At 40.0% G+C, this 9,068-nt stretch overlaps 1 pseudogene; it reads right to left on the bottom strand.

Moving 5' to 3' along the window:
• Positions 1 to 5,547: 5,547 nt before the first annotated feature.
• LOC113627305 (60S ribosomal protein L21 pseudogene) lies at positions 5,548 to 6,248 on the bottom strand (annotated as a pseudogene).
• Positions 6,249 to 9,068: the final 2,820 nt, after the last annotated feature.

Genomic DNA, 9,068 nt, shown 5'->3' with positions numbered 1-9,068 from the left:
TGGAGAAATAACATTTGTAATAAGAAAGGATGAATTAAAGTTAACCAGATGATAAGTAGGGAGAATGTTATACATACCATCATTCAAAGGATGCACTTTTACTTTTTATATCCATATAATTCCTGTTACATCCATACAATTTACCCAGGTAATTACTATTTATTTCTGATTCCTTCAAAATTACACGAGGTACATAGAATAGGAGGGTCTCTGAAGTGTCAGTAACTTACAGTTCTTCTGGGTCAGAGATCTTCAACTTATAGCCTGAATCTGACCTCCAGAAGAGTTTGGGTTAGCTCACACAATGTCAAATATGTTTTGGAATTAGTTTCCACCTAATTTTAAATTAGGGACATTTTACATTAAAAGCCATATTTCCAGCTTCTCAAAAACAACGACAGATTCGGCAACATTAGAACTGTATTCCCACATGGTAACTAGGGCTTCTGAAAGCCCATATAACACCTTCGTGCAAATTATAAGGTATCCTTTCCTCAAAACCCTCTACAGAAAATATCTACATCTATGATATGAATGACATGTCCTCTGCAATAGTGTCCTTGTGCAGTGCACAACCTTCATAACTGTTCTCAGCAACCCTGATAAAACAATCTGCAGGAGCTGAGGAGTGGCTATCCCTTTACAAAGGCATGAACTCTCAACTTTCCCCAGTCCTCACTATTCTCCATTGTCTTGGTCCTGGCCCATTTCACTCACTGGTATTACCTGCCCCCTGAAGGTGTTTAAGTTTGGACCCCTTACCTCTCATTTTACAGTAATCTGCAAGGGGGAAGGGACTCACCCAAGATGACTTGTGAGTTAGCAGCAAGTCAACACCAGGCCTTGAGTCTCTTGTCTCTCCAGCACAAGACTCTTCCTGCCATGCTGCATGCCTCCCTCAGCAGATGGTCCAAAGCTGTTGGATTATCTCCAGTTTAGGTGATTTTGAGAGTTGTGGGTCAGTGATGTTCGGGCCATTTTATGGTTGTTAAAAGAGGGACTGAGCCGCATACAAGCAAGCTGGAAATTCAGTTGCCTCTGCAGCTGCAGAAGGCTAATTTCTACATTGGTATTTGGCAAAACTAACAGCTAGAAAAATATCACTCAACTCATATTTTTAAATATTATTATATTAAATGAAATTACACATTATTTATATACTGCTTGCAGTCCTAGTGTCATCAAATATGGTTCTTATTTTGGTTGGTACCTTGCAGGAGGGAGCATATATCCACTTCATCCAGATACAGGGCCCTCTTCCCTCCTTGTTCCTGTCCACATGCAATCAAATGTTTTATCAAATTAAAGCTGAAATATAAATGACAGTTGGAGGGCTTCCCTGGTGGCGCAATGGTTGGGAGTCCGCCTGCCGATTCAGGGGACACGGATTCGTGCCCCTGGTCCGGGAAGATCCCACATGCCGTGGAGTGGCTAAGCCCGTGAGCCATGGCCGCTGAGCCTGTGCGTCCGGAGCCTGTGCTCCGCAACGGGAGAGGCCACAACAGTGAGAGGCCCACGTACCCCAAAAAAAAAAAAAAAAAAATGACAGTTGACATCCAGGTTTTTTTCATTTAATTTAGAATTTTATATGGGGTGTAAGTAGAAGATACACTTGGAGGGTTTTTCCAAAATCCAGTGCCCTTCCACACCCAGTCCAACTTAGGCATAATCTTCTTGGGTAGGACTTGGGAATCTGTATTTTCAGTTTTTACGTGTTCAGTGCACACCCTGAATAAGAACTGCTGAGCATTAAGCATGTGTCATATGTATTTTCCAAGTTGCCAGAGGGTCTTTAAAAAATCAGCTTTTATGGGGCATGGCCAAGATGGCAGAGTAGGAAGATCCCAATTTCACCTATTTTCATGGGCACACCTAAATTACACCTATTTACAGACCAACTATCAATGAGAATGTCCTGAAGACTAGCAGAAAAGATCTTGTATAATTAAAGATATTAATTTTAAAAGGAACTACAATGAGATGGGTAGGAGGCGCAGAGATGTCATATAGTCAAGATCCATACCCCTGCATAGGCAACCCACAAACAGGATTATAATTACAATTGCAGAGGCTCCCCTCAAGAGTGAGGGGTCAAAGCCCCACACTGGGCTCCCCAGTCCAGGGGTCCTGCACTGGGAAGAGGAGCCCCCAGAACATTTGGCTTGGAAGGCCAGTGGGTCTAACTTTCATGAGAGACAGCGGGCTGTAGAAAATAGAGTCTCCATTCTTATGGGCACACACAAAATTTCACATGCTTGGAGATCCAGGGCAGAAGCAGGAATTTGAAATGACCTGGGTCAGACTCATTACAGAAGGCGAACATCACCCTGATACTGAAACCAGGCAAAGATATCACAAAAAAGAAAATCGCAGGTCAATATCACTAATGAACATAGATGCAAATTCCTTAACAAAATATTGGCAAATTGAATTCAACAATGCATTAAAAGGAACATATACCATGATCAAGCAGAATTTATGCCAGACATGCAAGGATAGTTCAATATCTGCAAATTGATCACTGTGAAACACCACATCAACAAATTGAAGAATAAAAATCATATGATAATCTCAATAGATATAGAAAAATCTTTTGACAAATTTTGACATCCATTTATGATAAAAACTCTCAAAAAAGTGGATGTAGAGGGAACAAATCTCAACATAATATAGGCCATATATGACAAACCCACAGGTAACATCATACTCAATAGTGAAAAGCTGAAAGCATTTCCTCTAAGGTCAAGAACAAGATAAGGATGCCCACTTTCACCACTTTTATTCAACTTAGTACTGGAAGTCTTAGCCACAGAACTTTGAAAAGAAAAAGGAATCCAGATTGGAAGAAAGAAGTAAAACTGTTACTGTTTGCAGATGACATAATACTATATATAGAAAATCCTAAAGACACCACTGAAAAAAAATTAGAACTCATCAATGAATTCAGTAAAATTGCAGGATACAAAATTAATATACAGAAATCTGTTGTGTTTTTATACACTTAACAATGAGCTACCAGAAAGAGAAATTTAGAAAACTATTCCATTCACAATCACATCAAAAAGAATAAAATACCTAGAAATAAGTCTAAGGTGATAAAAGACCTGTACTCAGAAAACTGTAAGACACTGATGAAAAAATTGAACATGACACAAACAAATGGAAAGATATACCATGTTCATGGATTGGAAAAATTGACATTGTTAAAATGACCCTACCACCCAAGGCAATCTACAGATTCAACACAATTCCTATCAATATACCTATGGAATTTTTCACAGAACTAGAACTAGTATTTCCAAAATTTGTATGGAAATACAAAAGACCCAGAATAGCCAAAACAATATTGAGAAAGAAGAACAAAACTGGAGGTATCATGTTTCTTGATTTCAAACTCTGGTACAAAGCTACAGTAATCGAAACAGTATGATACTGGCATACACACACATGCACGCACACACACACACACACACAAAGACACATAGATCAGTGGAACAAAAGAGAGAGTCCAGAAGTGAACTCACACTTATATGGCCAATTAATGTAGGACAAAGTTAGCAAGAGTATACAATGGGGTAAAGACAGCCTCTTCAATAAATGGTGCTGGGAAAACTGGACAGCAACATGCAAAAGAATCAAACGACTGCTTTCTCACACCATATACAAAAATACATTCAAAATGGATTAAAGACTTGAATGTAGGACCCAAAACCATAAAATTTGTAGAAGAAAACATAGCCAGTACATTATTTGACATCAGTCTTAGCAATATTTTTTTTTGGATCTGTCCCCACAGGTAAGGGAAACAAAAGCCAAAACAAACAAATGGGGCTACATCAAACTAAAAAAGGTTTTACACGGCAAAGGAAGCTATCAACAAAACAAAAAGGCCATCTATTGAATGGGCGAAGATATTTGCAAATGATATATGTGATAAGGGGTTAATATACAAAATATACAAAGAACTCAGAACTCAACATCGATAAAACAAACAACCTGATTTTAAAATGGTCAGAGGACCTGAACAGACATTTTTCCAAAGAAGATATACAAAGGCCAACAGGCACATGAAAAGATGTTCAGCATCACTAATCATCAGGGAAATGAAAATCAAAACCACAATGAGATATCACTCACACCTGTTAGAATGACTGTCATCAAAAAGACAACAAATAGCAAGTGTTGGGGGGCATGTGGAGGAAAGGGAACCCTTGGCATTGTTGGTGGGAATGTAAATTTGGTGCAGTTACTATGCAAAACAGTATGGAGAATTCTCAAAAAAATGAAAATAGAACTGCCATATGATCCAGCAGTTTTACTCCTGGGTATTTTTCCAAAGGAGACATAAACACTAATTTGAAAAGGTATATGTATCCCTATGTTCATTGCAGAATTATTTACAATAGGTAAGATATGGAAGCAATCTAAGTGCCCATCAATAGATGGACATAGAAGATGTGTGTGTGTGTGTGTGCGTGTATATGGCTGAGTGTGTGTGTGTGTATATATATATATATATATATATATATATATACTCAGCCATAAAAAAAGAATGAAATCTTGCCATTTTTGACAATATGGATGGACCTAGAGGTTATTATGCTAAGCAAAATAAGTCAGACAAAGAAAGACAAATATCATGATTTCGCTTATATGTGGAATCTAAAACACAAAACAAACGAACAAACATAACGAAACAGGAACATAGTCGTAGATGCAGAGAACAAACAGGTGGTTGTCAGAGGAGTGGGGGTTGGGGAGAAGAGAAAAACAGGGGAGGGAGATTAAGAAATACAAACTTCCAGCTGTAAAAAAATGAGTCATGATGTGAAATACCCAGTGTGCGGAATATAGTCAATAATTATGTGTTATTGTATGGTGAGAGATGGTAACTAGACTTATCATGGTGCTTTTTTTGAAATATATAGAGATAACAGATCACTATGTTGTGTAACAGGAGCTAACAGTGTTGCAGGGCAATTATACTTCAAAAACAAACAAACGAGTGAACAGAAACTAGCAAACTTATATAAAAAGAGATTGTATTTGTGGTTACTAGAGGCAGGGGTGAGGGAGGGGAAATTGTATGAATGTTGTCAAAAGGTACAAACTTCCAGTTATCAGATAAATAAGTACTAGAGATATAATGTACAGCATAATAAATATAATTAACACTGCCATATGTTATAAAGAAAGTTGTTAAGAGAGTAAATTCTAAGAGTTTTCATCACAAGGAGGAAAAGGTTTTCTGTTTCTTTAATTTTGTATCTGTATGAGATGATGGCTGTTCACTAAACTTACTGTGGTCATCATTTCATGATACATATAAGTCAAATCATTATGCTGTACACCTTCAACTTACACAGTGCTATATGTCAATTGTATCTCAACAAAACTAGAAGAAAAAAATCAGCTTTCATATCTGACTGATGTGGATATATCACAATCTCTTTAGCCAATAGTGTGCTCCTGGATATTTATGGGCATAATTTGATGAGTAACTTTGGGAATGAGTACTTTTACTTTTTTACTTTTTTTTTTTTTTTTACAGTGCAGGTCTTTTATTTTCTTCACACCCATCATGCCATGAATTCATAGGGAATGGGCTCCAACAGTTCAGGCTCCATTCCGTTGGTTCTCATGAAGTGTGCTTCTCTGGGCGGAGCAGGCTGGTGCTTCAGTTGACCCCAAGTACCTTTCTCTTTGGCTTCCTTCTTTTTCTGACCATTTTCCTTCACTGGTTTCAGGAAGCTATCTCGGCTCTTAGAGTGCTTAATATGCTCGATAGGCACATTAATTCTCTTGATAAGAATCTTGCCCTTAATTTGTTTGTTTATAATGATGCCAACAGCATGCTGGGTAACATTGTAGACTCTCCCAGTTTTACCATGGTAACATTTGTGGGGCATTCCTTTTTGAACAGTGCCCATTCCCTTGATATCTACAGTATGACCTTTCTTGTAGATTCGCATGTATGTGGCCAAAGGAACAACTCCATGTTTTCTAAAAGGCCTAGAGAACATGTAGCAGGTGTTCCTCCTCTTTCCCTTTGTGTTGGTCATTTTGGAGAATTACTGGAAGATGACAGTTCCGGCCAAAAGGTGAGTACTTTTACTTTTTAAAATTACTTCTGGCTTCTGGATTTGCAGAAGATCAACTGGATCAAAGGCCCTTTGATTTGATTTGATTTTTTAATTTTTTATAAATTTATTTATTTTGGGCTGCGTTGGGTCTTCGTTGCTGTGCCTGGGCTTTCTCTAGTTGCGGAGAGCGGGGGCTGCTCTTCATTGCGGTGGGTGGGCTTTTCACTGCGGTGGCTTCTCTTGTTGCAGAGCACGGACTCTAGGCACGTGGGCTTCGGTAGTTGTGGATCGCAGGCTCCAGAGCACAGGCTGAGTTGTTGTGGTGCACAGGGTTTAGTTGCTCCAAGGCATGTGGGATCTTCCCGGACCAGGTCTCGAACCTGTGTCCCCTGCATTGGCAGGCAGATTCTTAACCACTGCCCCACCAGGGACACCCCAAGGGCCCTTTTAAAATTACTCTCCTTACGTTCTACAAATTCAATTCCGTAGGGTCACATCTCTTCACACTCATCAACGATACAGGTACATGTATTTCACAATCACTTCTGCTTTTTCATCATTGTAAAAACATAAAATATGTAACACTTTCTTGTTGTAAATTTTAAAAATTATTTATTTACAGAAAAATCCTTTATTTTTTTCAAACAATCTTGAATTTGAATTAAATCAAACCCAAACAAAACTTTAGAGACAAATCAGCCTTCACCTGTGAATTTCCTCTCATCCAGCAGAGGTCAGCAATGTAAAAGGGGAAAAAAAATTCCCTTCCCTCAGGGATCCTGGGATGCAGGTGATATGATACCCTAGAACTTAGAAGGAAAAGAAAACCATACAAAATAGTTAAGTTACAAACCTATACCATTAATCATTGTCCCTTTTCCCTGTAAGATTTGGAAAGGGGAAAAGTACAGTTCATTACCTCAAAAGACTGAAATGACTCGCAGGCGGAACAGAGTTTGGGGCCAGCAGTTTTCTTCTTTCCTGTTTTTTCTACTTTCCCATCAAGTCCCTAGGAGCCTGCCTCAGATAGGCAGAAAGTAGTTCCTTCCCCTGTGTGTACCTGTTGTTTCTACGCTTGCCTCAGTGACCCTTTGGGCTCTGGACCTTTCTGCGTGACCCCCAAAGCCCGATTCTTCTCCCTCTCAGCCTCTGGTCTTGGCTGAAAGTCATGGGTTTTCCCTCCTGGCAGAGGTGGAACAAGGTGCAAGGTGGGCTCAGGACCTGTACCTGGGAAGCTGCCATGCCTGGCACTACCCCAGGTAACAAATCTACAAGATGAACCCCCTTCCCACAGCTGAGACTGACCCAGCCCGCCATAACCCTTCTGCTCTGCTAAAAGTTTGTAAGTGTGCACCTCATTTTATTCCCTGGGAAGGGAGGAGTGGGGAGAGAAAAACCTGTCACTTGATTATGTCCAAATACAAAGGAATTCCTGGGCAAAGAAGTTGCTGTGCTCCATGGATGGGTTGGGTCTCAAATTGGGACCTAAAGAATGGATGGGGGGATAAAGGCCAGCAAAGGTGTGTGGAAGCTCGACCACAAATGTGCAGGGCGGACATATATACACTACCAAATGTAAAATAGATAGCTAGTGGGAAGCAGCCACATAGCACAGGGAGATCAGCTCAGTGCTTTGTGACCACCTGGAGGGGTGGGATAGGGAGGGTGGGAGGGAGAGAGACGCAAGAGGGAAGAGATACGGGAACATACGTATAGGTATAAATGATTCACTTTGTTATAAAGCAGAAACTAACACACCATTGTAAAGCAATTATACTCCAATAAAGATGTAAAAAAAAAAAAAAAATGTGCAGGGCGGGGAGAGGGCCAGCCCAGTCGGCAGCATGGCTGGTATTGTCACCGTTGCTAGAGCACAACTTTGAGGCTTAGGGAACAGCTTTTATACCTTGACCTGTAGGAAACAGATTTCTTTGTTTAGAGTGGGATGATTGATAAGAGGTGAATTTATCTACCCATCCATCCATTCATCCACTATCTATCATCTATATCTATCTATCTATCTATCTATCTATCTGGGCTCCTTTATAGGCATACCTCATTTTATTTCACTTGACTTTATTATGCTTTACAGATGTGGCATTTTTTACAAATTAAAAGTCTGTGGCAACCCTGTGTGGAGCAAAACTATCGGTGCTATTTTTCCAAAAGAATTTGCTCACTTTGTGTCTCTATGTCACATTTTGGTAATTCTCACAATATTTCAAACATTCTTCATTATTATATGTGTTATGGTGATCTGCGATGAGTGATCTTTGATCTATTGTAATTGTTTTGCGGCGCCAGAAATCATGCTCATATAAGATGGCAAACTTAATAAATGTTTTGTGTATTCTGACTACTCCATCGATGGACCATTCCCCTCTGACTCTCCGTCTCCTCAGGCCTCCCTATTCCCCAGGACAAAACTATATTGAAATTTGGCCAGTTAAAAACCCTACAATGGCCTCTCAATATTCAAGAGAAAGAAAGAGTTGCACGTCCCTTATTTCAAATCAAAAGCTAGAAATGAGTAAGCTTACTAAGGAAGGCATGTTGAAAGCTGAGATAGACTGAAAGCTAGGCCTCTTGTGCCAAACTGTTAGCCTCATTGTGAGTGCAAAAGGAAAGTTCTTGAAGGAAATTAAAAGTGCTGCTCCAGCGAACACACTAATGATAAGAAAGCAAAACAGCCTTATTGCTGATATGGAGGAAGTTTTAGTGGTCAGATAGAAGATCAAACCAGTCACAACATTCTCTTAAGCCAAAATCTAGTCTAGGGCTTCCCTGGTGGCGCAGTGGTTGAGAGTCCGCCTGCCGATGCAGGGGACACAGGTTCATGCCCCGGTCCGGGAAGATCCCACATGCCACGGAGCGGCTAGGCCCATGAGCCATGGCAGCTGAGCCTGCGCGTCCGGAGCCTGTGCCCTGCAACAGAAGAGGCCACAACAGTGAGAGGCCCACGTACTGCAAAAAAAAAAAAAAAAA

Source organism: Aethalodelphis obliquidens, unplaced genomic scaffold (genome assembly GCF_003676395.1).
Source record: "Aethalodelphis obliquidens isolate GAN/ISIS:26980383/991018 unplaced genomic scaffold, ASM367639v1 scaffold20, whole genome shotgun sequence".
In the NCBI taxonomy this organism is placed as follows: domain Eukaryota; kingdom Metazoa; phylum Chordata; class Mammalia; order Artiodactyla; family Delphinidae; genus Aethalodelphis; species Aethalodelphis obliquidens.
The sequence above is the reverse complement of the archived record's forward strand: the minus strand, read 5'-3'. Positions and strand labels throughout refer to the sequence as shown.